Below are 27,101 nucleotides of genomic sequence, written 5' to 3' on the forward strand. Positions count from 1 at the left end.
ATCTAGAACTTGTGAAGAGTACCACATGAGGTTTCATTGACTTTAAATGCCATAGTTGGTGAAGGGAAATTTCTATGCATCATTGAAAGCCATTTCTTATACATTGTAAAATAAAAGTTCCTGAATTGCTCCTCAACATTGCTTTGCTTACGGTGATGGATCAATCCCTGATCTGTTGACTGGGTAGGAGTGTTCTGCTTAATTCAGATACTCTGTCCATCACCACCCCCTTTTTCTGAATCGTTTTGTCCACCATAAGCGTGGAAGGGTATGCTCAGATGTGAGTCCCTTGCTCACTGCACCATCAGGATTCAAGCAAGCCGGGCCTAAGCATGGGCGAATTTTGCGAATCTCGCGTTCGCGAATTTTGCGGATTTGCGAACTCGCAATTCGCAAAATCCGCGAATTCTCGCGAATTGCGGATTTTTTTTTTTTGTGTTTGCGCGGGTTTCTGCCAGTTCGCGAGGGTTTTGTACAATGTCGCAAATTGCGAACTTACCTGTCGGGTCGCAAGTTTCGCGAACTTGTTGTTTCTACGTGTCCAGCCTGTTTGGGACACTCTTCTTCATCACTGCCCCTCTCTGTCACCACTGCCACTCTCTGACTACTCATGCCACCCTCTGGCCCACCCATGCCACCCTCTGTTTCATCACAGCACCCTCTGGTTGTCCAGTCAGTGTACATTATTGTGGCAACGCAAGCACACCTTCCCTGCCTCAAGTGACCTGAATTAATTTGGGGCTGATTAATGTGTCACAGAATATTTTTTTAGCTGGCACCTGCTTCCTTAGTGCTTCCTGATTAGTGATCTTTTGCACTTGCTAAGTGCTTTCATTGTTGCTAAATTAGTTACAACACCTGCCCTGCCCCAACTGACAATAATTAATTAGGGGCTGATTAATGGATTTGAACCTCCAGCCTGGCTCCTGCTTGTCTCCCTTAGCTGTAATTCAGGACCTTTGTGGCATATGTGTAACTATTCTGAGGTTCAGAGCAGGGTCACATAATAGTTCAACTGGCAACGGAACTCTGGAGGGGCCCCTCAGGAAGCACTACAGGAAATGGCTACTAATGATGAGCCTGAACTTTTGAACCTGGTAAGTAGTTTCAGTTTTGCTAAGATCGTATTTCTGCAATTTTGCACTTATTCGCGGGGCGCGAAGTTGTACTGGGAAGCCGCGAACTCATGCGAACAGTGCGAGCAGTGCGAGCAAAATCCGCTGCTCGCGGATTTGCGGATTTTGCGGGAGATTCGCGAATCTCGCGGATTGCGAATTTACCGAAAATCCGCAAAATCCGCGAGCGAAACGGATTTTCCGCCCATGCTTAGCCGGGCCGAAGACGGCTGTAATGCCAGAAACCGGTCCCCGGAAGCTTGTTTCCTTTCCAGTAAAAGAATTGGCTTGGTAGTTTGGTCTGCCCTGTTCCCATGATGCACTGGGCCAGGGACAGACTAATTTGCATGTAGCCAGGTTCTGAGCTGGGATGGTGCAGTGAGCTAAAAAACGGTGATGGATCAAGCCCTGATCTTTTGACTGGGTAGGAGTGTTCTGCTTAATTCAGATACTCTGTCCATCACCACCCACTTTTTCTGAATCGTTTTGTCCACCATAAGCGTGGAAGGGTATGCTCAGATGTGAGTCCCTTGCTCACTGCACCATCAGGATTGAAGCAAGCCGGGCCGAAGACGGCTGTAATGCCAGAAACCGGTCCCCGGAAGCTTGTTTCCTTTCCAGTAAAAGAATTGGCTTGGTAGTTTGGTCTGCCGTGTTCCCATCATGCACTGGGCCAGGGACAGACTAATTTGCATGTAGCCAGGTTCTGAGCTGGGATGGTGCAGTGAGCTAAAGAACGGTGATGGATCAAGCCCTGATCTGTTGACTGGGTAGGAGTGTTCTGCTTAATTCAGATACTCTGTCCATCACCACCCCCTTTTTCTTAATCGTTTTGTCCACCATAAGCGTGGAAGGGTATGCTCAGATGTGAGTCCCTTGCTCACTGCACCATCAGGATTGAAGCAAGCCGGGCCGAAGACGGCTGTAATGCCAGAAACCGGTCCCCGGAAGCTTGTTTCCTTTCCAGTAAAAGAATTGGCTTGGTAGTTTGGTCTGCCCTGTTCCCATGATGCACTGGGCCATGGACAGACTTATTTGCACGTAGCCAGGTTCTGAGCTGGGATGGTGCAGTGAGCTAAAAAACGGTGATGGATCAAGCCCTGATCTGTTGAATGGGTAGGAGTGTTCTGCTTAATTCAGATACTCTGTCCATCACCACCCCCTTTTTCTGAATTGCTTACCAAGTGGCAGGCACTCTAACATGGAACATGTTGCAGTGCAAAAGTCACTAAAGGTGTTGCCCAGCCGGCTCTCAAGGATATTTTCACATCTACACCAATTATGCTGAACACTTGGTAGACAAGGGTATTTTCAGACTCTATTGTGTTTGATTATATCCACTACAGTGGTTATGTTTTCCTGTAAAAATCTAAGAATAAGGTAAAGTGTACTTTTTTTCACATCACTATCAATATGCGACCAAAGAGCCTCACATTTCTTGCCTTTTGCATCATCAATCAGCAAAAGTTCTGTAAACGGTTGCCACATGGATAATATAGAATTCACAGCCTCTAGGACTGGGAACCATCAGCCAAGTGACACAGTGGGATGACTCTTTCTTTGATGCCACACAAAGCCCAAAATGAGAAATATTTGTATTTTAGTTCTCGCGCATGATAAAACAGTGCTCTAGAATGGACTAAAAGTCAATAGTATTCTTCATTAACTCTGATGATTGTAAATATGTTTTCAGCATATCATCTAAGAAGTGGCAAGTATTTCTTACAGGGAAACACTTCAGCTCAGGTATCGATTTTGGTCATCACATAACGTTTTCATATATGTACGTAGCTGAATCACTGTAAATACAAACAATATTGCTCCAGTCTTTGTTGAACTTGGAAAGAATCACTATCCCAGATGCTTGGTGATAGCAATCTTTTCACATACACCTGGCACTACACCATGCATTGAATTTTTAAAGCCTGGGGTATTTGGCAATTCACTTACTCTCAATACTGACTCACTAGAAAAGGGGCTGATGTATCAAGGGTTTTTACCCATTCTCTGTGGTTAAATGTAATGGCCCATATTGGGAAAGATTCTTATGAAACCAGCCATTTTACCTATCAGTGGAAGAATCAAACACAGCCAAAATATCAAATATGATTTTGATATTTCCTGATTCTCTACAAATTATAAAATAATTAAACAAGACCTAAAACATGTTTCTAAACCCTGCATCCTTAGACCAAAGACCACAAAACTGAAGAAAGCAAAATGAAAAAGATACAATATTTTAGTGACATCCGTAAACAACAAAGCTCAAGAAGAAAAATGTTAGCCCAGTCTTTCTTGCTACTACCTTGTATAACAAAGTTACATTGTATTAACCCCTTCAGGAAGAAATAAAAATGACTCTTTCACTCTCCTTTTCTCTTCTTTGAATGGCAAATAGTTTGGGGTTGTGCAGGTGTTTTTTCAGTGTTTTTCTGTTCACACTGGTGAGGGCCATTTCCCTTTCGGTGGGTTTTTATCAGTTGTTATAGGTTTAAACCTAAAACAGGACAGCCTAAATATACTTAACTTTAAAATGCACATTGAAAGAGTAAATATCACAGGAGCTGTTGTCATTGTGTACAAAGGCTGCTTTTCATCTGGAGCAAGTTAAAGTTGCGATAAAACTAATGCCCCATTCACAAGCTGGTGATATCCGCCCATATCACCAGTTTACCTGTAATAGCAGCAGCAAAAAACATTGCTACAGATGACCCCGGCAACTATCGTAAATGAGATGCAGAGTAGGCGTTCCCGTGCCCAAAACCACGACAATACCACTCCACACCATTCTCAACGACCAGCCAGATCGGCGATAAGATCTAAAAACAGGCGATTAGGCGCGTTAGTAGCAGGAATTTAACACTTGCTCTTACCTCGTGTAAAGTTGGACGACTGCCTGCACCAGAAAAGGGAGCCCAGGCCAGAGCCACAACAGATGACATGGAGACACTGGTCATGCAGCCCAGACACCCAAGAGGGCCACAACACCCACTGCCACCACCCCCAGGACCCCCCTGGATCCCCATCACCACCCCAGACCAACACTGAGGCAGCGCAGACATAGACAGCGACCTTCAGAAAACGCACCAACTTCACAGACCCAACACCAAAGAATGTCATTGCCCACTACAGGCTCAAATGGACAAGCATCCTCTGCATCCTAACCACCATTGCCAACAGGCTGATGGTACCAACACAGCGGACAACCAACATCCCACCTCAGACAAAGTCGCTGGCTGTGCTGCACGTGTTGGCCTCTGGTACCTTCCAAACAACAACTGCCAGAGTCGGAGGAGTCTCACAGCCAGCCAAATCCAAGTTCCTCACAACAGTCATGGATGGCATCATCAGCTTGGTACCCCACTATCTATACTTCCCCCACACTGTGCAGGAACAGCTGGAGACCAAGCAAGGCATCTATGCCATAGCTGGCTTACCGCAAGTGTTAGGGGCAATTAACTGCACATGTGTCATACTTGCGCCCCTTGACCACACTGCACACAGTAACTGCAACAGAAAGCACATATGTAAATGTAAATGTAAATGTATTGCGATTTATATAGCGCACGTATCACCCGAAGGCATCAAGGCGCTTGCTTAGGGAACCCGTCCTGGTATTCCCTTGTGAGATACCCCGGCAGGGTATCCGCAAGGTGAAAGCCAGGCATCCCGCCGCGAGGGGCCGTTGTGGAGATTAAGCAAGCTATTGCCCAGAGTCGCAGAGTGTGAACCCGTGAATCGAGTAGGCACCGGAGCGAGAATTGTCGAGTCCATGGACATTTTAGGACTCAAGACCCCGCCGAGCCGGGAATTGAACCCTGATCCCGGGCTGACCTCTGCCTCCAGGTCTGCCTCCTCTAACCAGTGAGCCACACTTCTCCACCTATCTCCACACTTCTCCATATATCTATGTGAAGGCAATTGTGGACCACCGGGGAATCTCCACCAACGACGACTAAAACCACCCAGGCTGTGTGCATGATTCCTAGATCTACCAACAGTCCATCATCAACCAGTGCTACCAGGATGGCATCTAAGGAAATGCACTGCTCGTTGACAAGTACCAAATGAACACACCACACACCTCAACTCCACAATCATGCAACTCACAACACTGGGAATGCATATGTTACAAACTCACATATTACATGCCAAACAACATGGCCACACACCAGACACGACAGCACAACTTACTGTGGGAACCAGGGCCAGCCATGCACATAAGCCATCAACGGCATTGCACCTCACCACACGATAGCAGATTGTTGGAAGAGTTGGGGACCTGACACCTGCGAAGGAGGTAAGTGACCGATTAATGAGAATGTATACTATGCCAAGTGTGCCGTAGGTGTGCTGGACAGGCTGCAGTATGCAGATCACACACATATCCATGTCGACATACACCGCTGGTGTTTGGGGTGTAGTGGACAGTGGACGCAACCATGTCACCCCAGCCAGTGGGGAAGTTCGCAGAAATGTAGCTTGTTACGCCCCCCCCCTGTAAGCTTGAGCGAGTGGGCTGGCCCGGCGTATGCCGGACCAGCGTAGGGGTGTGAATAAAAAGCAGGTAGCTCTGGGCAGGGTTCTTGATCGAAATAAAGCCAAACCAAAGGGGATGATGGACGGAGTGTTGAACATTGCAAGTACTCATCCCCAGTCAACTGATCTGGGTTTAATCCATCATCATTCTTTAGCTCACTCTACCACCCAGTTCAGACATGGCCATATGCAAATCAGTCTTACCCTGTGCCTCATGGGAACAGTCCAGCCCGAACTGCCAAGCCATGTCTTCCCTGGACTGGAAACAAGCATCCTGGGACCAGTTTCTGGCTAATCAGCCGTCTTTAACCAGGCTAGCTTGAATCCAGTGGCAAAGTGAGCAAGGGGCCCACGTCTGGACATACCCTGCCAACTTAGGGCAAACAAAGCAAAACCAAAGGGGGTGATGGATAGAGTGTTGAACATTGCAAGCACTCACCCCAGTCAACTGCTCTGTGTTTAATCCATCATCATTCTTCAGCTCACTCCGCCACCCCAATTCAGACATGGCCATATGCAAATCAGTCTGACCCTGTGCCTCATGGGAACAATCCAGCCCAAACTGCCAAGCCATGTCTTCCCTGGACTGGAAACAAGCATCCTGGGACCAGTTTCTGGCTAATCAGCCGTCATCAACCAGGCTAGCTTGAATCCAGTGGCAAAGTGAGCAAGGGACCCACGTCTGGGCATACCTTGCCAACTTAGGAGGAACAAAGCAAAACCAAAGGGGATGATGGACGGAGTGTTGAACATTGCAAGCACTCGCCCTCAGTCAACTGATCTGGGTTTAATCCATCATCATTCTTTAGCTCACTCCGCCACCCTAGTTCAGACATGGCCATATGCAAATCAGTCTGACCCTATGCCTCATGGGAACAGTCCAGCCCGAACTGCCAAGCCATGTCTTCCCTGGACCGGAAACAAGCATCCTCGGACCAGTTTCTGGCCAATCAGCCGTCATCAGCCAGGCTAGCTTAAATCCAGTGGCAAAGTGAGCAAGGGACCCACGTCTGGGCATACCCTGCCAACTTAGGAGGAACAAAGCAAAACCAAAGGGAATGATGGACAGAGTGTTGAACATTGCAAGCACTCACACCCAGTCAACTGATCTAGGTTTAATCCATCATCATTCTTTAGCTCACTCCGCCAACCCAGTTCAGACATGGCCATATGAAAATCCGTCAGACCCTGTGCCTCATGGGCACAGTCCAGCTCAAACTGCCAAGCCATGTCTTCCCTGGACCGGAAACAATCATCCTGGCTATGCCAGGGCGGTGCCCATCACCCTGCCCCGAGGCCATCACCATCGCTGTGAGCGGTGTTGCCTGCGATCCTGTGTGTCTGCTGCACCCCAGGCCGCTGGTCCCTGAACCCATCTTTCCCAACTCTGCGCACCCAGGCCTCACTGCTCACCTGCCGACAATGGTGTGGGTCGAAGAGGGCCCACCAAGTGTAGGTGCAGGCTCCAAGCCAGAGGCCTGTGACCCTGGCAACCTGCTAGTACCATCACGGCCTCCATGAGCAAGGCCTGCAGTACTCCTTTCTCCTAGACGTACTCTACCTGCATAAACAGTGGACTAGTCGGTCACACATTTGGAACTGAGTCTTGATTTTCCAAATGGCAGAGTACATATCATTGCACGGCAGGAGAGGTGTAAGAGGATGACACGTTTCAGTCATGAGGAAAAAAGGATCACCATTACGGAGGTGATCGAACACGAGCGACAACTGCCCTAGTGTCACTAACTGTGCATCGTGAGACAACGACATGTGGCTTTCGGCCACTGCTGACCACTGTCTCACATGGCTACCAGAAAACCTATCCCATGAGGTATTCTTTATTACCACAAATCCTTGTCAATCTTGTTTCAGCACCAGTCCTCTAGAACTTTAAACAGTTTTTCTATATACATCCACTGGCTCAATAGGAAAAAAATATTGTAGACCATAGTGTCTAAAAAAGGACTGGTCAGTTGCATGCAATGCACATATGTCTAATTATTTCAATCCCCTTTGTTTGGCAATAGTTTGTCACCTCCCTGTTGACTTCGTTCTTGCCCCGCTGATTGCTTATATGTTACGGTCTCCTATATGTACAAAGCTATGCTCTCGCAACTACAATAAGGTATCACAGATAAAGTACAATGACTAATGAGAATCTATGAACAGAAGCAGATTCTTTTGTGTGTTTCTTGTCACAGCAAGATGACGGTTTATTTTCTCCAGACTTGAGGAATGTCACAAATAGCCGACACGTGTTTCGTCGTGTACAGTTGAGTCAACACGACTCTTCAGGGCTGGTGGTACAAAAATAACGTATGCATATTCAGTTATGCGTCATATCACTGTAACATACTGCATATGGTGACAAAAGTGCATCCAACATGCAGTAGGGACGTGCTTGTATATTTGCACATGGTGGTTGTGTTTGGTGATGACGCTCAAGATCTAGGAAGTGTGCCACTACAAGGATGTGGGTGGTTGACCTTGAGTGGTGGTGCACAGTCGTGAAGTTTGGTGATATAACGTCTGAGTGTGTGGTCATTGTTCACACGTACACAGTGATCCTGCAATCCGAAGGTTTGTGAGGTGGTGAAGCATCCAAGAGAAAACATTCTAAAGTGAAGTGATGTGTGAAATTATTGGTGATAGGATCTAACGGAAGCGTAGTTTAGCGTAGGAAATAGGCGGTATCCGTTATAAGTTAAAGGCAAACAAATTTTCTCTAAGCGCAAAAAAGACTCTCTCTACATGGTGAACTAATTACCTTAAAGCTCAACTCAAACGTATGGGTTGAAACTAGTCTGGACTTCGAGTTCGCGTTCTATGTAGGTAGATAAGAGAGAGACTAGAGGAAGAAACAAAAAAGCTCATGAAGGAGGCATTAAAACGGGGGATGTCCGAGGACATCTACTTAGTAAAATTGATTGAGGACAGCGTGGAAGGTGTCCTTACCACTAGTTTTTCAGAATCAGTTTGTGACTGATTAGGAAGTGTATGTCCAATAGATTCACGTGCAAAAAGCACTTCTTTTCTTTATATTCCGCCTTATTAATTAGAAGAAAGTCTTCGAGTGTTAGCACTCTGTTAAGAGAGAAAGGCAAAAAATGCAAAAGTTATACGGCTAGAAGTGTCGTATGACACGGTGTTCCAATTGACATTAGAAATCATGTTAGCGGTAAGCATCCAAAGGTTGAGAGTGAGGGAGTACCTGAGTACGGGTGTGTATCAGGCGGTAGCCGGGAGGGGATCCATCTGTTGAGATGCTCTCAGGGAACGGGTGCGTTTCCTCTGTAGCGGTGCACTGTAGATGGTAAAAGGATTGTATGCGCACGCATTAGATACGTGAGAGCCCGGTTCTATGGGCTTCAAAAGTTAATTCTAGAAGGGAAAAAAAAAAGTATATATATAGTTGAGGTTAATTCTAGAAGGGAAACCCGTGGTATGGTATCCCTCCTCCTTTGGTTCCCAGTCGTCGTCTCTCGTGTACGAACACGTGACCTAGTGGGAGGTGTTGCCATATGGGAATAGTAGACATCGATGATGTCGAATTATTCGCTGTCGAAACATGGGCGCCATGTTTGAGAGGGAAGATGTTTATGGAAATGTTTCATATTGAGATATTCTCGTGTTGTAAAGGATAAAGGTGTGCAGTTGTCTCACAGTGTTTGGCAAGGGAAATGATGCGTATCTACACAGGATAAATGGGCATGCTTATTCCAATTATTGTAACAAGGAAGCTGATACTAAAGAAGTGAATGTCAGCAGCTGTTGCTGCCCGGTGCTCATAAACGTGGTGTGGTGTAAAGAGAGCGATATAGATGACATAGCTGCCACAAGGGTGAAGGTGCACCATTATCACCACTTTTTCGTGAACTCACTCATCATGTTTCTGACATGAATTCATTTCAATAGAAATTCTCAAGCGTTATGGTTAATTGCATATGCCAGACTACAGTATGAGTCAAACATTACATAGAACAGTACATCTTAAATTCTGTATCACATAGTACATACAATCAGTAGAATCATTCTCTTCCAAAAAGGTTATGAACATCTCTAGCGGTGTCTGAGTTTATCACTGTGAGTCCCTGGCTGATATTCAAAAACAATAATTCAGTTTGTGTTTACAGATAATGGGTCCCCAGGGTGGCTGTTTAGTCACCCAAAAAGTATTGAAGCTCAGGATCGTAGTTTAGCCCACGTTCCACGCTTTGTAGACGCATGATCCATGTGGCTTCTCTACGTCTGAGTGTCAATTCACGGTTGCCCCCTCTGATTTTGAGGGGAATCACGTCAATCCCAAAGACACGTACTTTGATGTCATCCTCCAGAGGTTGACATTCTGCTATGTACGGATTGCAGGATCACTGTGTACGTGTGAACAATGACCACACACTCAGACGTTATATCACCGAACTTCACGACTGTGCACCACCACTCAAGGTCAACCACCCACATCCTTGTAGTGGCACACTTCCTAGATCTTGAGCGTCATCACCAAACACAACCACCATGTGCAAATATACACGCACGTCACTACTGCATGTTGGATGCACTTCTGTCACCATATGCAGTATGTTACAGTGATATGACGTATAACTGAATATGCATACGTTATTTTTGTACCACCAGCCCTGAAGAGTCGTGTTGACTCAACTGTACACGACGAAACACGTGTCGGCTATTTGTGACATTCCTCAAGTCTGGAGAAAATAAACCGTCATCTTGCTGTGACAAGAAACACACAAAAGAATCTGCTTCTGTTCATTGATTCTCATTAGTCATTGTACTTTATCTGTGATACCTTATTGTAGTTGCGAGAGCATAGCTTTGTAAATTTGTTTAGTCTTCTGACTTTTTTAGACGGTTACGGATGTTTTTCCGCCTGCTCTTCACGCACTACACATCAACCATTCACATTACACACTGTAACGTAAAATTGAGGCAGTGCGCCCTTGATATCTGAATTTCCAAAAAACCCCTTTTCAGTTCATTTCAAATTGTGTCAGATTGGGTGCCTCCACGTTACTATTTGTACTACCGGATCCAACTCTTTTCCCATACGTGTCCATCACACCATGGACAGAGATAAAGCAGCGGCAGATCTTTTTGATAATCTGGCCAAAGGCATGCCCACACACCAGGCATCGGCCACGGCAGGTCCTGCACGCATAGAGGGTTTAAGAGACAAGTTCATTAAACTAGAAAAACTCAAGAAACAAGAGAACTCCCGTTGGTGGGATGGAGCAACCCTAAAACACTATCTGAGACTCAAACTAGTTCCCGGAGGACTACGGTCCCACATCTTACCGACCTATGATGACCTAGACCGAGATCTCATGATCAAATGGGAAGACTCACTGAACCAGAATTCCATTACACTCATGGATATTCTCATTGAGAGTGCTGACCAAAAAACCGCCAAATTACAGACAAAAAATCTCTACTGTAGAACAGGAGATTAAAGATCTTAATAAACCTGAGGCCACTGTGACGAATTACACCCTACTGGATGAGATTCTTCTTAAACATCAAGCAGAAATCAAAAACAGAAAGGCACGTCAAATCAAAAGGGATGAGGCAGACTACAAAAATGGTAGAATCTACACCTTTGATCGCAAATATGATTCCCTGATTCCCAAGCCCAAGGCAGGCTCACAGGCTGGTAGATCTACTACTACCAATTCCGCTAATTCCAGCACCACTTCACTGAGTTCTACTGGACTCAACGACATTGAGAACGAGATTCTAGCCAACACAGAGCCCAACAATTCAACCTTTTTTTTAGAAATGGAACGTGTAAGGAAGGGCAACAGGACACAGCCACCAAGGGTCGCTGTAGACCCAAACCCCACAGGGGCAAACGCAGGGACAAGCGAAGAATATCGCAGGAAACTGAGGTCAGGAACACAGAGGAATTAACTACACCAGTTGACACGGTACAAGTCATCAATCTTTCCTCATTTCCATTGACACCGGAGATGGTATCCTTACTCAGTAGAGGCCTGAACTTTAATCCCTATGCCACCGGTGATATATGCCAAACCAAAATTGATATTTTTAAGTTTATACGTAATCTTAAACTTAAGAAACATTTTGCTGGATCACAAGAAATGCAGAGACAACCTAGACACATTCCCAATGTTTTTGACGATGTACCTTTGACCATTAAAGATGTGCAAACCACACACTTGCTTCTTTCTTTAACAGACAGGGAAGACAGTCCACTTGAAATGGAGAGGCTTCTTGAGGAGCTTGATGTTGAAACTGATTACAGCATGGCGAGTGGCTTGAAAAGTAAATCTAAATGGACACCCACATTGTCAGGGGGCAATAATATTGACAATTTCCACAGACACGTTCTTGAGGATCTTAATAGAACTAATACCAAGAACCTAAACACTAAATTTAAGTATAGAGACAACTTGACCAAAGGGGAACGGTTAGCACTTTCCACTTTAAGCGAGAACCCCAACATCATCATCAGGGAGGCTGACAAAGGGGGTAATGTGGTGGTCATGGATTTTATTGACTACAACAGTGAGATCCTTGGCCAACTGAATGATGACTCATGTTATGAGCTACTCAACCATAACCCCATGGGTCCACTAACACTACTACTTAATGGACTCCTACTTAACTGGAAACAATCTGGTCTTCTGGATGACAATGAGTACCTGTACCTCAAAGTCTTCAGACCCACGTATCCTTGGCTGTATACTTTACCCAAAGTCCACAAGAATCTACCGTTTCCACCGGGTAGACCGATAGTATCGGGGATTGGGGGTCCCACCGAAAGAATCGCAGAATATGTGGATCTTTTCTTGGGACCTCTAGTCAAGAACCTTCCGTCTTACATACAAGACTCCAAACATATATTGAATATCATGTCAGACATGGAATGGCAACAAGACACCATATTGGTAACCATGGATGTGGTGTCTCTTTACACCAGCATTAATCCCGAACTAGGCATCTCAGCCATTACCAAACTTCTTTCTAATAGACCGGCTTCACTATGGGCACACACTAACATGCTATTACACATGATGAAGATTATCCTAGAGAATAATTTCTTTATTTTCGATCGGAAATGGTATAGACAAAAAAAGGGAGTAGCCATGGGCTCAAAATTTTCACCCTCCTTCGCTAATCTCTTCATGGGGGCCTTGGAGGCTGATCTAATTTGGGGCACCAAAGGAACACAATACATCGACTCCATAGTCTTTTGGGGTCGATACATCGACGATTGTTTTCTCTTGTGGTCAGGATCTGAGGAACTTCTTCTCTCTTTTTTCGCATATCTGAACACCAACACGTGGGAAATAAGCTTCACTATGCGACACAGCCTTACCAATATGGAATTCTTAGATTTAGAATTTTATGTGAAGGACAACCAATTACATTCCAAATTGTTCAGGAAACCTACCTCCTGTAACTCTATACTTCATGCTTCCAGCTTTCACCCTGAGCACCAGTTACGTTCCATCCCATATGGAGAATTCCTAAGAGCTAAACGTAACTGTAGTGAAACCAGCGAATTTGACAACTGCATTGCCAACATGAGAGACAGGTTTCACAAGAGAGGGTACTCTAGGACATCCCTCAAGAAAGCAGAACGAAAGACCAGAGTCATCCCGAGACCTGATTGTTTGAAGACACGTACAGAGGTAGAGTCCTCTAGCCAACAAATCAGACTTATTACAGAATTCAATGCACTTAACCACTCCATCAAAAAGAGTTTCAACAAACAATGGAAACTCTTAACAGATGATCCTGTGCTCAAGGAATTTCTTCCAGACAGACCGTCCATCACATATAGAAAGGGCTTTACTCTGAGAAATAAATTGAGCCCCACAGTTCCCCCTAACACCACGGCGCGTGACTGGCTGTCCACACGAGGCCTTGGATTCCACAAGTGTGGTTTCTGCTCCATGTGCATCTGGGGGAAACATGGCACCACAACTTTCAAAGGCCCGGAAGGGACTATCTACAAAATCTAACATAACATTACTTGCCTGACCAAATTCGTAGTGTACATAATTGAATGCCAATTTGGCAAGATTTATGTAGGCAGCACAATCAGGGCTCTCAAAGAAAGAATCTCGGAACACATGAGAGCCATTCAGAAAAGAGACCCCAGATATCCGGTAGCCCTACACATAGCAGAATGTCAACCTCTGGAGGATGACATCAAAGTACGTGTCTTTGAGATTGACGTGATTCACCTCAACATCAGAGGGGGCAACCGTGAATTGACACTCAGACGTAGAGAAGCCACATGGATCATGCGTCTACAAAGCGTGGAACGTGGGCTAAACTACGATCCTGAGCTTCAATACTTTTTGGGTGACTAAACAGCCACCCTGGGGACCCATTATCTGTAAACACTAACTGAATTATTGTTTTTGAATATCAGCCAGGGACTCACAGTGATAAACTCAGACACCGCTAGAGATGTTCATAACCTTTTTGGAAAAGAATGATGCTACTGATTGTATGTACTATGTGATACAGAATATAAGATGTACTGTTCTATGTAATGTTTGGCTCGTACTGTAGTCTGGCATATGCAATTAACCATAACGCTTGAGAATTTCTATTGAAATGAATTCATGTCAGAAACATGATGAGTGAGTTCACGAAAAAGTGGTGATAATGGTGCACTTTCACCCTTGTGGCAGCTATGTCATCTATATCGCTCTCTTTACACCACACCACGTTTATGAGCACCGGGCAGCAACAGCTGCTGACATTCACTTCTTTAGTATCAGCTTCCTTGTAACAATAATTGGAATAAGCATGCCCATTTATCCTGTGTAGATACGCATCATTTCCCTTGCCAAACATTGTGAGACAACTGCACACCTTTATCCTTTACAACACGAGAATATCTCAATATGAAACATTTCCATAAACATCTTCCCTCTCAAACATGGCGCCCATGTTTCGACAGCGAATAATTCGACAACATCGATGTCTACTATTCCTATATGGCAACACCTCCCACTAGGTCACGTGTTCGTACACGAGAGACGATGACCGGGAACCAAAGGAGGAGGGATACCATACCACGGGTTTCCCTTCTAGAATTAACTTTTGAAGCCCATAGAACCGGGCTCTCACGTATCTAATGCGTGCGCATACAATCCTTTTACCATCTACAGCGCACCGCTACAGAGGAAAAGCACCCGTTCCCTGAGAGCATCTCAACAGATGGATCCCCTCCCGGCTACCGCCTGATACACACCCGTACTCAGGTACTCCCTCACTCTCAACCTTTGGATGCTTACCGCTAACATGATTTCTAATGTCAATTGGAACACCGTGTCATACGACACTTCTAGCCGTATAACTTTTGCATTTTTTGCCTTTCTCTCTTAACAGAGTGCTAACACTCGAAGACTTTCTTCTAATTAATAAGGCGGAATATAAAGAAAAGAAGTGCTTTTTGCACGTGACTCTATTGGACATACACTTCCTAATCAGTCACAAACTGATTCTGAGAAACTAGTGGTAAGGACACCTTCCACGCTGTCCTCAATCAATTTTACTAAGTAGATGTCCTCGGACATCCTCCGTTTTAATGCCTCCTTAATGAGCTTTTTTGTTTCTTCCTCTAGTCTCTCTCTTATCTACCTACATAGAACGCAAACTCGAAGTCCAGACTAGTTTCAACCCATACGTTTGAGTTGAGCTTTAAGGTAATTAGTTCACCATGTAGAGAGAGTCTTTTTTGCGCTTAGAGAAAATTTGTTTGCTTTTAACTTATAACGGATACCGCCTATTTCCTACGCTAAACTACGCTTCCGTTAGATCCTATCACCAATAATTTCACACATCACTTCACTTTAGAATGTTTTCTCTTGGATGCTTCACCACCTCACAAACCTTCGGATTGCAGGATCACTGTGTACGTGTGAACAATGACCACACACTCAGACGTTATATCACCGAACTTCACGACTGTGCACCACCACTCAAGGTCAACCACCCACATCCTTGTAGTGGCACACTTCCTAGATCTTGAGCGTCATCACCAAACACAACCACCATGTGCAAATATACACGCATGTCACTACTGCATGTTGGATGCACTTCTGTCACCATATGCAGTATGTTACAGTGATATGACGCATAACTGAATATGCATACGTTATTTTTGTACCACCAGCCCTGAAGAGTCGTGTTGACTCAACTGTACACGACGAAACACGTGTCGGCTATTTGTGACATTCCTCAAGTCTGGAGAAAATAAACCGTCATCTTGCTGTGACAAGAAACACCCAAAAGAATCTGCTTCTGTTCATTGATTCTCATTAGTCATTGTACTTTATCTGTGATACCTTATTGTAGTTGCGAGAGCATAGCTTTGTAAATTTGTTTAGTCTTCTGACTTTTTTAGATGGTTAAGGGTGTTTTTCCGCCTGCTCTTCACGCACTACACATCAACCATTCACATTACACACTGTAACGTAAAATTGAGGCAGTGCGCCCTTGATATCTGAATTTCCAAAAAACCCCTTTTCAGTTCACGGTCTCCTATATGCACTCATTCAAGTTGTCATTGGATACAAAACAGGGACACCTTGCCATACCTTACTCTCGCTATCCCCAAGTCTCGTACCAGTTCATTTTGTCTGCGGTGAGGAAGAACTACATCTGGCCATGGCCACTTGTCCCTCAGGTCTCAGGCGGTGGGCATCAGCACCTTCTCGGATCTCAAAACTTTCCTCATCGCACTTGATAAATGTACTAATCTATGTTTTTTCGGAGTTCACTACTGGTAGTAGACTGGCTCCTTCTAACCTTCAAGTTCAAATTAACTCTGACTGCAAATTTCATGCCGACAGCCAAAAGGATGCCCAAATCAAACAAAGTTGCTTCACAAAAAACAAAATGCCAAGTCTTTAACAGCCCTGATCAAACAATCGCTCTTTCTTTGTAAGCGGAAATTTAAAACTGCTGGAAATGAGTCAAGGGTTTCAAAGAACACGTTACAAACGTGTTGATTGTAAACAAATAAAAGTACATTTAATTCCAAAGGCGCCTCTGGGAGTATGGCTGGTAGCAGCTTTATATTAACTGTTCTCAGAGGGTCTTCATAGGAAAATGAAACGTGGATATTTTCACTGAATTTGTCCTCTTGTCCTTTTATTAGTAATGAAAATAATTGGGCTTGAAGTGGCTATTCCTAATTAATCAATTTCCCTGGATGAATCACCCGTGCATAGTAAAGAAATGCATTGAAATAAGGACCATCAATCCCCTACTTTGCATGACTTCAGTGCAAACTCCAAAGAAGCCATAGTTGAGCTCAGAAGATAAGGATCTATGCTGAGCGTCCACTTCCCGAAAGAAGAGAGTAGAATTGCTAGAGTATGCGCCATTAACTGGCTGGCCAGTGTTTCCTTACAGAAAGAGCAACACAGCAGGGGCGGCTCCGCCACAAAGGAGCAGAACCTTCACCAAACTGAACAAGTCAGAAAGAAAAAAAAAAAGAACTCATTGTTATTATCATTTGATTTTTCTGTCCTTGCTCCGCTGGGTAGGGGCGGGGCTGCTCTGCTCGCAGGGTAGGAGTGGTGTGCCGGCCAAACCATCATGTGCACTTTGCATGTTCTCCATCAAGGCTGCATTACAACCAGGGGTGAGAAGATGTCCAGTCTCCCATTCCCTGGCTTAGGGCCGAACCACGGCGCTCACACCAATCACAATGCTGCAATGCAGCGTTGTGATTGGTAATGCGGAGCCTGGGAGCTGGGTGCTTCCTGCCCTAGAGTCCTGGAAGCGGGGGAAGAGGAGCGAGAGTCGGCGGCGGTACACAGGTAGGTGTTTCAGGTTTTTTTCATTACCTTCCCCTACACCTTGGAACATGCCTCCCGACCGCCGTTAAATACCAGCCGCCACTGAAAAACAGCGCCGGTTCTACTTTAAGGCAAATGTAGGCAGCTGCTTCACGTTTTGACCACCGACAGCCACACGAGAATTACAGCCTCAAGGTTCCCTCATTGTTATGAAATTATGAGAGCATGAATGGAAAAATATCATTTCACCTGTGGCTCCGACAATCCATGCACTAGGATTGTCTGGAAGGAGAATTACACAAGCAGGTACCATAAGGTCCATAATCACACTATTTAAGAGGTGACAGCATGGTGTGTGTGTGGTTTTTTCAGTTTAATTCTGATACTCTCATTTGATATTTCAAATACCTGTATTCGACACTTTCATTTCGTTATACGTCGCAGCCTTTGACCACTGTCATCTTGCTTCACATATCAGAACCCTCAAATTTTAGACCAAGTTGTATACTAAATACATTTTTTGAACCATTTTCTACTCAGTGGCATTTGGAGTAAGCATAGAAAAAAAGGGCGGCTGGGGAAATTTGAAAGTGGTGAGGTGTAATCCAAGGATGATATTTGGAGATAGCCAGGGGTCGTAGCTGACACCTGTAGCTTGCTCTTGCTAATTCTGCCACTCCTTTCGAAACCCAGGCCTCAGATGAGGCAAACGTTTTGCCCCTTCCGAGGACAGGGTCACAAAGGAAGTGGCAGGAGTAGCAGGGAGAAAGCTAGAGGTCGCAGCTGCGACCCCTGACTGCCCACAAATGGGGTCCACGGCGTAAACTTTCCAGATATAAGTTAAACGAAAAACATGCATATATTTACATTTTCCTGCTTCTGTGACCCTCATCTGTGCTTAGATTTGCCATTAGGCCTTAAAAACAGCACTCAGCTGGACTTTCAGGTTCACGTTTTCATGTGAGTGCGTACTTTCATTTAAAGTAGACAAATGAAGCAACTATAAAACATCAATCAACTGGTGGTGTGATTGTGGCTGGAGTCATGGGTGGGTTACATTTACTGAATTAGCAATGCGTGATAAAGGCACTAGCTCGCACCAGCTCATTCCATGGAGAAAGAGGGTTGTTTTAAAGTTAAATTAATTGATGATAAATAATACTACCCAGTGCTTAATTTGTTAAAACAAAATCAGTGCAGGTGCCTACATTGTTTATTAAGCAGCTGACACCCAAATCTACCACTGGCACCGCCCACTTTCGTCTCTGGCACTTACCACTTCCACCCCTGGCACTGCTCAAATATGGATTGTAGTGAAAGAACAATCCCACCTACCTACATGAAGGTAGTTTTGAGGAGGAGAGGGGTTCAACTCCTTCAAATCTTTTGAAAACGATGTCAAATAATGCATTTTACAGTTCGATTTTAAATTCACTTTGCTAAAATGTTATAGGACTTGAGGTGAAGCCGCCCAGTCTAATGCCACATTGTGTAAACCTCCAATGGGTATCTTACTCAGTCGCCTATCAGAACGTACTGGGGCACGTTGACCTGGTGCACTGAATTATATCTGTCTGTGCTCTGAACGTCTGCAGCAGGGGAGTGTAGGTGTGCGGTGGTTTCATTATGGACTGCTTCCCTTACAGAAGTTGCATTCTTACACACAGCTCTTCTAAAGCATCTCAATCGTCATCTGCTATCTTGCTATTCTTATTGACATCCACACACTACCTCAGGTTTCTCCAGCAGCTCCCTTGAGATTCAATACTCTCTGTAACATGAAGCTGTACTGATGATCTGCTAAGTTGCCAGAAGCAATCTGTCTGACATAATGGAATTTAATTCACAGATCCACACCCAGCTCTTCTTCTGCATCTAAAGGCTGAACAGTGGCACAGTGTTGAGGCCTCTGGCTCACTTCAGTCCTGATCTGCTGGTATTGCAGAAATGCAATCTTAGCAAATGAACAAATGGGCATAGTTAAATTATGACATGCAATGTTTAATATGTATGCACACAGCAATACACTGTAAATCAAGGGAGGAGCCAGAAAATGTAAATACCCCTCACTTTGAACCAAAGCTACTCCTCAGAAGAGCTTGCATTCTTTCACTGAGACACCCGTCCTTTCAATTACCCACCTCCCCTTCCAACCATTGATGCAACCATCCATCGATCTATCCTTTCACTCATCCAGCTCTCCTTTCACTCCATCCATCCATCCTCCCTCTCACTCTACCCATCCATCCTCCCTTACCCTCATTCATCCTTTCACTCATCCATCCACTCTTTGACCCATTGATTCATTTATCCATCCACCCATTTACCCTTCTGCTTATCCATCCATGGTTTCACTCACTCATCCATCCACTCTTTTACACATCCATCCATGAATCCTTTCTCCTTTTCACTCATCCACCAGTCCACCTTTTCATTCATCTATCAACCTACTCTCCTTTTCACTTATTTATCCATTGTTACATCCATTATGTCATGTATTCATCCATCCACCCTTTCAACCCATCCATCCATACAGCCTTTCACCCATCCATCTATCCATGTCGTTTTTTACTCATCATCCATCCTTTCACTTACTCATCCATACATCATTTCTCGCATCATCCATCCTCCCTTTCATTCATCTATCCAGTCACCCTTTCACTCATCTATCCATCCATCAACCCATTCACTTACTCATCCATCCACCCACCCTTTCATTCACATATACATCCATCTATCCTTCCACTCACTCACCCTCCCACCATCACTTGGCCATAGCTCAGCCATGTTGATTAGACTTACAGCTATTGTTATACTGAATTCTAATTTTAATTTTAATCATGTTACTCTGTACGTAACACCAGCACAGTGAAAGTGTTTGTGGTGAGAGACCAAGGGAATCTCGACATTCTGTACAGGATACAAAGACAGATTTCCCAACCACATACATGCCCAGCGGCCTGTGAAAAGTTCAGCAAGCACATTGCCAGGCGGCAGCTCCATACAGTGAGACTGAACACAGCTCCACTGACACTGCAGCGCTTTGTCGTCAGCTTTGTCCATCTGCTCCCTATCTGAGTATATCTGTCCAGTGACAACAGGTGCAGCTTGCCATGCGCGCCTCTTCAGAGTGTGCCAGACAAACAAGACAATGTGCTTGCTGGTCAATCCCTCTGGAGCATAAAAGAAACCAAAACTGAGAATGCCGGACTACTCCTCCAGCCTGCCCCTTAACACTGCAAAGCAAACCAGCAGTGGGTGAGAATGGAGGAGGCAGGGCCCTCTGGTGTTACCACCCACTATGAACTTGTACTTACATCAGTGGAGTTGTGCTAACTCCACCCTGGGCCCCAGCAGTAGACACCCAAATACAAAGATGTTCAGCACTGTTAAATCTTGCCTCGCACATCACCATGAGGTCACTGACCTGGCTTGAGCCTCCAAGGCGAGGACTTCTCCGACCGACCGGTGCATGCGCAGGGGTCTCTAGTCCTAGCACCAATACCTCATGCCCAAAAATATTAAAAATAAAACTAGGCTGAAATATCACAAGCATATGGGCGCTAAACTGTTGGAATGTCGTTCTACTCCCCCGTTTTGGCAGGTCAACACCCTCTATGCAGCAGTCTTTGGTATAAAAGGAGAGATGGGTGCCTGACATTACAGATACATACCGGCCAGGGCAAAATACGTTGTTAAATCCTACAGATTTTTTTTTAAGCAACAGTGGTCCCATGCATAAATAGTTACAAGAAAAATAAATATAGACACACTGGAACTATATTGAGTAATGTGATTTGTCCAGCCGGACAGGGATCACTAGTTTTTACTTATAAAAGGATTCAACAAGGTATTACCTTACATTCAAAGGAGTGAGACACAAGCCTGTGCCCATACGTTTACAAATTGGCAAAGTGAAAGAATAGAAAAAGGCAGAAGGGAGAGAATTTTTAGGCAAAGAGTGAGAGATTTCTGAGAATTGAGAAATGACAGAAATTCAATAACACCATTATAAGTATAGCACAATCGTTATACATTTAAATATATGGTGTCTTAACAAGTCGACGGCGTTTCGATCCCTTAACAACAATACATGGGATCATCATCAGGACAATCATTAAAGCCTAAAGAGTTTTTTCACAATAGCCTAAGGAGAGGAAGGAAAAATGTAGCGTATCAGCAAGGGAGAGTATCACAGCAAACAGTTATAGAGTGACATTCAGTGAATGTGATTTAAAATTCCATAAGGGAAATGATGAACTAAACGCATGCGTAAAACTGTCAGTGAATGTGAAGGTACGGCGAGTGTCTATGAGAATATACACATCAACCATCACATGCAACACTGGCATGCACAAGTTGTCCCGAAATCGCGCTCAAATTCATAGTATTGGTGAAGGAAGCGGACAGTGGACTAAAAATGAACATTGAGGATTGATTTACCGACATTATAAGTGCAGCTACTCGCAGCTACTCGCAGGAAGTGAGCAAAAACTAGCAGGGTGCAGACATAGCTCACTAGTGAAGGTTAAGAACAAGTGAAGGCCGGCAAGGGTACCTGTAACACGGACTATATCAAGGTCAAGGGGCAAAATAAGTAGCAATTCCCCAGTCGTTGAGGAGGCGTGCAGTAACGGTAGCTTACTGTCTAGGGACGTGCAATGCTGGAGGAAAAAGGGGGAAGGTTAACCTATTATCATGCAATTACAAGGGGAATATGGTGAGAAGGTCCAGCGTTTCTTACCCATTGGATCAAGCCCGCATTGGGCACTGGGTAGGGTTTTGGGGTGTGGGCAGGTTCCACGAGAATCGATTCGAAGTATCACACAAGTATCATATTAGATCAAGGTAATTGGCGCCAAGGTCTGGCGTATACGGCGTTTGTGATTCTGGGGTAAAAGGAAGGAAATAACCGGGAGGTGAAAAGATCTGTAACTGTTTGGGGCGCAATCAGAAGGTAACTGGGCGCGAGGCTAACAGCAGTTGTACAACTCACCAGTAGGAAGGACTTCGTGATTCCAGTAACCCGTAATGGGGAGACAATCAATGAACCGCCAAAAATAAGGCTCGTGCACACGAGCCTGCGGGGGAAGGGAGACAGGAGCCAAAACGGTCAAGGGGGCAATCGTAATGCGAGAGGTCAAGAGCGTTCCCCCGGGTTAACAAAACTTACCAGAATAGATGGCTTTGTGTGAGGACCCTGGTGTGTGTCCAAGGTTTGCTCAGAAGCAGGAAGTTAACGTCGGTGGAAGGGAGTGATTGGTCGAGGGACCCAGCCTTCGGGCATGAAAATAAATGAGGGACTACCGGCGGCCATCTTAAGTGAGTCTAAGTTAATGTGAGCATGCATAGACGGACTGCAGTAATGCATTGCACGTCCCTGGACAGCAAGCTACCGTTACTGCACGCCTCCTCAACGACTGGGGAATTGCTACTTATTTTGCCCCTTGACCTTGATATAGTCCGTGCTACAGGTACCCTTGCCGGCCTTCACTTGTTCTTAACCTTCACTAGTGAGCTATGTCTGCACCCTGCTAGTTTTTGCTCACTTCTTGCGAGTAGCTGCGAGTAGCTGCACTTATAATGTCGGTAAACCAATCCTCAATGTTCACTTTTAGTCCACTGTCCACTTCCTTCACCAATACTACGAATTCGAGCGCGATTTCGGGACAACTTGTGCACGCCAGTGTTGCATGTGATGGTTGATGTGTATATTCTCATAGACACTCGCCGTACCTTCACATTCACTGACAGTTTTACGCATGCGTTTAGTTCATCATTTCCCTTATGGAATTTTAAATCACATTCACTGAATGTCACTCTATAACTGTTTGCTGTGATACTCTCCCTTGCTGATACGCTACATTTTTCCTTCCTCTCCTTAGGCTATTGTGAAAAAACTCTTTAGGCTTTAATGATTGTCCTGATGATGATCCCATGTATTGTTGTTAAGGGATCGAAACGCCGTCGACTTGTTAAGACACCATATATTTAAATGTATAACGATTGTGCTATACTTATAATGGTGTTATTGAATTTCTGTCATTTCTCAATTCTCAGAAATCTCTCACTCTTTGCCTAAAAATTCTCTCCCTTCTGCCTTTTTCTATTCTTTCACTTTGCCAATTTGTAAACGTGTGGGCACAGGCTTGTGTCTCACTCCTTTGAATGTAAGGTAATACCTTGTTGAATCCTTTTATAAGTAAAAATTAGTGATCTCTGTCCGGCTGGACAAATCACATTACTCAATATAGTTCCAGTGTGTCTATATTTATTTTTCTTGTACCTATTTATGCATGGGACCACTGTTGCTTAAAAAATATGTTCCCCGAGGTCCTATGCTGACTCGTTTGGGTGCCCTTGTTGTTTTTGGTATGTTAAATCCTACAGAAGCACCAGTGCAGATGAAACGTCACCTAGTGCCCAGCTGTGGTAGCCATTCTCTGTAAAACAGTCCTTTACAGTGACTGTCTGCATTGCACTCGAGTGGCACTCTATTTATTTGTCACAGCTACTCATCATGTCACACCGAATGGTTTCTTTTTTTTGGTAGGCTTTATGCCTGTTCATGTATGCAGAGCTGTCACCTGACACTATGTACTAGGGGTGTAGGGACGGTGCATCCATACTTTGTGGTAAAGTAGAGGCTTTAGGGTACCACCTAAGCATGGGCGAATTTTGCGAATCTGGCGTTCGCGAATTTGCGTATTTGCGAACTCACAATCCGCAAAATCCGCGAACTCGCGCAAATTTGCAGAATTTTTTTTTGTGTTCGCAAGGGTTTCTGCCAGTTCGCGAGGGTTTTGTACCAGTTCGCAATTGCGAACTTACTTGTCGGCTCGCAACGGTCGCGACTTTATCATTTCTACATCTGGTTCATCATCACAGGTTCACAGCACCCTCTGTTTCACCACTGCCACCCTCTGATTCACCCATGCCACCCTCTGGTACATCACTGTCACCCTCTGATTCATCACTGTAGATTATGGGGGGGGGAAAGCAAGCACACCTGCCCTGCTTCAACTGACATGAATTAATTTGGGGTTGATTAATGTGTCACTGAATTTAAACTTCCTGTCTGGCACCTGCTTCCTTATCTGTAATTTGCTTTCTGTTGCAGTGCAATTTTGTTTCCCAGGACCTTTGTGGCCTACTTGTAGCTATTCTATGAGCCTGCTGTGAGGGTCAGAGCAGGGTCATAGAATAGTTGCAAGTAGGCAACTGAACTCTGGAGGGGCCCCTCAGGAAGCACTACAGGGAATGGTTACTAATGATGAGTTTGAACTTTTGCACCTGCTGAGTGCTTTCAGTTTTGCAAAACTCGTTTTTCTGCAGAACAGCAACTGTACGTAGGCAACTGAACTCTGGAGGGGCCCCTCAGGAAGCACTATACAGACCCTCCAGCTTATTGCGATTTCGCGATTCACAAAATAATCGCGAAATCGGCAAAGGAGCGCGATTACCGCGATTTTCACCTTTCTGGCCGCGAAAAAAGGTCTCCGGGAGGCATTAAAAAAATGCTTACATCTTATTGGCTGTACGCGCACACGTCACTACGTGGCGCAGTACAGCTGTAAATACCTGCCTGCTTCTTACTGCGGCCGGCATTAGGGATTTCAGAAAAGAAACACAAAGTACGTTCTTGTCAGTGGGCCCTGCCGATTGACACGATTGAACACATTAAGAGGCTGCATTCTCAGCTGCGCGTGCCTCTCTTTTAACCCTCGCCATGATAGCATCCCTCCCCCACTAGACTCCTTCCCACTTCACTTGCTGTCTCTTCGCTCCAGCCCCCCTCCTTCACTTTCCAGTTCCTATTTGCCCGTGGCAGGAGCGGTGCAGGGGAGGGGATAGAGGAATGGAGGGTTTCTGTATGGATGACCTTTATCTCTAATCTGCTCAATTAGCTGCCGCTTTTACGTTCTGTCTCCGTGTATTATAAACACCAGAAGCTCTGTTAAAGCAAAGGGCTGGTATTTGTGCTTGAAATAATTACCTGCATCGAGTTGTAGCTGAAGTTTTCACGAGTATCTCAATGGGTAGCTCTGCTGTCCGATACCTGTTGTCGAGTAACATTAATCCAAGGGCTAGGCCTGCTGTCTGACACCTTGCTGAGACACCTTGCAGTTTTAAACGAGATATATTCATTTTGAAAAAACTAACCACAGCGACTGCCATCTATGGAGTAACCAAGAGCTGTGTACCAGAGCATGCATGCCAGCAGACCTGGTTCAGGCAGGAGACATCCATTTTTTAAGCCCCTAATTATTTTTTTAACCGTCTGCTGCCTAGAATTTCCTTTGCCTGAATGTACCAAAAGGAGGAAAATAAAGCCCCCCTTTTTATTCTCTATCATAATCTCCCTCTTTTTATTTAAAAATGTAGGCATGTATGTGTGAGAGCCAGCTGTACGGTGCAAGGCCCTGCCATAAGGGCTTACTGAGGGTGTCCCTGCTCTCTCAGCCTTCACTAGAAGATGGATGATTGGAGGGACAGCTCCACTCTACGTGTCCTTACTGGCTGATATTAGACCTGAAGACAGCCCTACTCTGCAGGTCCTTTTTGTTGTTGTTGCGGTTTAATAAAACACAAACTCGACACAAAGGTATCAGAACCCTTCACATGAGCAATAGTTGCATTACCGAAAGACACATTCATTTTTAGGCACAGGGAGGAATACCTATCCCCGCCCCCTCGGCTATGCGGTTACAAGTCTATCATTTCATTTCATTCATTTCAAAACTTTATTCGATTCAATGCAAGAATCATAAAAGTAGAAGTACATTTACAACACACAGTAAAAAATTCACTATAAAAGACAGTTTTACAATTTATGGCACAATAAAAGTTCATTGGCAGATAAAGTCAGATAACCATATTATTACTTTAAATTAATCATCTCTGGATAGTACATAATTTACCAAGCAAGGGTGTTTTTTGGGAACAAGTAAAATAAATAGTAAAAAGTATCACGGTACAGGATTATAAAGTGCACATATCAAGTGGTCTAGTTCTTGGGGCAAAATTTTAGCCATACCGTTTCCTGATCTGGAGTGACACGCGTATAAAGTTCAACATTGCACAACAGACTATAGGGGATGACAGAGATATTAAGAAATCATAGCCCTCTTTGTAATGGCGTATTTGTTCTTCCTTGAGAATCGGTTTAATAAACCTGGTTCTCGGGTCTTTATATAAGGAACAAAAAAGAACAAGATGCATTGTGTTTTGGCTATCTTTGTAATTACAGTTGCAAGGAGGGAGTTCCTTACACCAGCCCTTCTGTATAGGGAATGCAAAAAGAAAATGCAAAGTATGTAGCCTGAATCTTGTCAAGTAAAAACGCCATTGTACATGATTTGTAAAAGTCAGATAGAACTGGTGCTGTAAGACAGCCTTGGGGGCATAGGGGCTGTCCATGCAATTTACAATCGATGATTTCCAGTAATTCGATTTAATTACATTTTTAATATCTCCCTGTATGTTTTCAGGGTTGTCAAAGGTGTCACCCAAACCGATTTTATGAAACATTTCATTTACGTAGGATAACCAGGGGATTTGATTCATATTTGACAATTTCAAACAGTCCTGGATGATATCCTTAGTAAGCTGTAAATCCTCCGATAACCATATTTTG

At 44.6% G+C, this 27,101-nt stretch overlaps 1 protein-coding gene across 1 annotated transcript in view; it reads right to left on the bottom strand.

Moving 5' to 3' along the window:
* Nucleotides 1–27,101, bottom strand: part of ASB2 (ankyrin repeat and SOCS box containing 2) — a 288,752-nt gene that overhangs the window by 70,744 nt on the left and 190,907 nt on the right. The gene's annotated exons all lie outside the window — the stretch shown is intronic.

The sequence above is a fragment of the Lissotriton vulgaris genome, chromosome 9 (genome assembly GCF_964263255.1).
Source record: "Lissotriton vulgaris chromosome 9, aLisVul1.2, whole genome shotgun sequence".
NCBI classification, from domain to species: Eukaryota; Metazoa; Chordata; class Amphibia; order Caudata; family Salamandridae; genus Lissotriton; species Lissotriton vulgaris.